Below are 3,318 nucleotides of genomic sequence, written 5' to 3'. Positions count from 1 at the left end.
TGTGTGTCTGTGTTGTACATACACAAAATATTTTTAAAATAAATTATAATAAACTGATGACTGCATTCCTACATAGAGATGGAAAGATTGAGTGAGAATACCAGGACAGGAAAGGGATGAGATTGGTGGTGGGGGCTTTCTTGTAGTATATTCCCACTCATTTAATATGTACATGTGATATTTATTCTAACATATTAAAATATGTTCTCATAGTATAACAAAGTATACTTTTTCCCCTTATTTTAATTCGTTTGTCTAACACATATATTTCCAGCTTTGTCCAATGCACATTATATGCTAACTCATTCTATCAGTTAATTTATTTTTAACAAAACAAATAATATAGGTATATGATCTTCATTTTACAAAGAAAGGAAATTGAAAGTGATGTAGTGAGCACTCAAACCTAGGCAGTCTGGTTTCAGAGTCTATGTTTTTAGCCATTTTATTTTGTCTTTATGTTTACAATAAATTCTTATAACTGAAAGTTTTCAATTACTTTTGACCACCATCCTCAAACACAATTGTGGGACAGTCAGCAGATTTTGTTGAGAGAGAGAGAGAGAGAGAGAGAGAGAGAGAAAATATACACCACTTCATTGTACATAAGTGTTGTTTTGGAAGTGGCTATCCTGTAAGATATTACATTTCCTAGCCCTATTCCAATGTGGATGGGACCATGTGACCAGCTCCTGCACATAGTATTTGGGTGGAAGAGGTGGCTGCACTTTAAGGGTGAAATGGTTAAAAGCAATAGTGCCATTTTAATTTTGCCTTGTCCTTTGGAAGCTGAATATTGACACCAAGTCAACTTTAAAAATCACGTACTAAGATGTCAAAACATCCTTCGCCTGGATTCCTACGTAAATTTGAAAAGCAGAAATTATTCACCCTCAAATTAATCTGAAATATCTACTTTGAAATTTCAAAAGCATAATAAATACTTACATGTTAATCCACTGAAAGTTTGAAGTTTTTTATAGTTGTCTGTGTTATCCTTTGTAATGTAGAAATTGTTATCAGAAGTGCTTACCATGCTAGACACAGCAGACGGCACAGAAATATTTATTAAAGCTTTGGGAGGTGGATACCCTTGCTGGGCATTTAGTGAAACTGCTTGTGGGATAATTCAGAAGACAGATCTAGCCTTCATAATGCCAGTAGCTAGGGAAAAGCACTGAAAGGACAATGTTAACAGAGTGCTGATTGTTACTTGTTAGATTCTGAAAGCATTTCCATTCTGTTCTGCTAAAATGTGTTTCTGTTATGCAAATCCTCTCATATACAAACAGTGAATAGGGAAGTGATGTCAATATAATGTAGGAGACACACTGGATATTAATTTATATTTCCTAGCATGTTAATATTTTGAACCACCTAGTGATAGCAACTGGCTGCACAGTATATTAACAATGCTGAATACAGCAAAGAAATGCAAAGTTGCACATGTTATACCTCTTCAGCCTATTTTCTTCCTCTTCACTCAGTTTGGCCATGTGATATATACTGAAAATTCTTGTCACATGAAATACAAGATTATTGCATATTTTGCCATACTCCGCTACCTCAATACTTTCCTGTACCCATTTCCATCAAGCTACATTTACTAACAGTTTAAAGATGAACATTTACATTTACCAAAGTAAATATCTGTATTCATTACCACTTTAAAACATTTTTAACTTTGTTTTTAAAGAAATTTTAAAATTATTATTATAAATTCCTTTTTTGAAAGGATTTTTTAAAATTATTATCATAACTGCTTTGATTACAGAGCCACACAAATTTTTATTGACCTGATGTCTTTTCTGTCAAAGCTTACTGATCTCTTAATCAATTTTGGAAAATATAAAGTTTCTCAGCAACATATTGTTGCATAGTGGTGAATATATCCACACAAGAAAGATAAAAACTCAAAAAATAATTGTCTAACTCAAGAGAAGAACTGAAATGAACTAGAAAGGTTTCTCAAAGTTCAAAAATCCTAAGATTTAGAAAAGCAAAGATCTTGGAGATCCCAAACATTCTGAGATAAGATTCTAAAGGCACCTTCAAGCGATATAGTTATATTCAGAATTCTCAGGCATATTTAAGAATTTATTCCTGCTTAAACTTCAGACTAAGGTTTCTACCTTTGCGGGGGTGCACCAAATCCAAAAAACCAGAGTTTGACAAGGATCCTCTGACACGATACGATGTTTGCAGAGCCTCATATTGGGACGATGTTTGCAAGGCCTCATCGTGGGAGAAGGTGCCGCCATTCCACCCTCATTTTCTGGAGCTCCCTGTGCTTGCTTTGTCTTATTATATTCTATTCCTTACTGCCTCATAATTATCACTCTGGGAGAATTGGGAGTGGGATTAAAAATTATACCAAAGTACTTAATCATATTAATGACACTCTTTGGAGTTATGGTTATGGGTTTTCTGGAGATGGTTTGTGGCAGCTGGGACCAGAAGGGGATAATGAACCCATGTAGACATTTGCCTTGTCTGCTTCCTGAAAGGATTGTTTTTATGACTATGCCTAGCCTGTTTGCTTCAAAGGAGTAAACATAAACTTTCTTTCTATTTAGAAATACAAATTCTAGTTAAATTTGAGGGGGTTTCTATTAGGCTTAATAAAATCTTATTTCACAATAGGTTGTAGCTATGAATTATACTGGTTAAGGGAAATTGGACTTTTTGTTTACATCTTTTGATTAAGGTGTAACTTTGAATCAAGTTTTAATAATGTCATACAGAGTATAATGTACTGTAGATTTAGCTAAGTTAAATAGTACAATTGATGATTATNCACCTTCAAGCGATATAGTTATATTCAGAATTCTCAGGCATATTTAAGAATTTATTCCTGCCTAAACTTCAGACTAAGGTTTCTACCTTGCCATTCAAGCTTGTTTTTTTAGGTCTCAAATTACCTCTCAACTTAAGAATGTGAGCTTTGGAGAAAGTGGCAGATTAATCGTTCTTGGTAATTATGCCAAGGAAAGAGCATAGGTGTGGTTACAGACACATGGCACAAATTAGAAGCAAATTGATGAGAGGTCCACAAGTATATGAAGAATGATGTATTGGCAGTAAAATATGTATCCTGAAACCACCATTTTCTATGGAAGTGTTAAAGTAATGTGTAGGTTCTGAAACTTGAGTAGGTAAGAATTAGGTTCTGAAAGCTTACAGCTGTAATTCTCACTTGGAATACAGTCATCAGATGTAATCAACAAAGAAGTTGTCCCAGCTGGGTTCCAGGAACCATGGACAACAATAGGTAGGGAAGTTTCTCCCAATTAGTGGAATCAAGAGATCTATTGTACA

This window comes from Galeopterus variegatus, unplaced genomic scaffold, assembly GCF_000696425.1.
Source record: "Galeopterus variegatus unplaced genomic scaffold, G_variegatus-3.0.2 Scaffold7455, whole genome shotgun sequence".
Classification (NCBI taxonomy): Eukaryota; Metazoa; Chordata; class Mammalia; order Dermoptera; family Cynocephalidae; genus Galeopterus; species Galeopterus variegatus.
The sequence above is the reverse complement of the archived record's forward strand: the minus strand, read 5'-3'. Positions refer to the sequence as shown.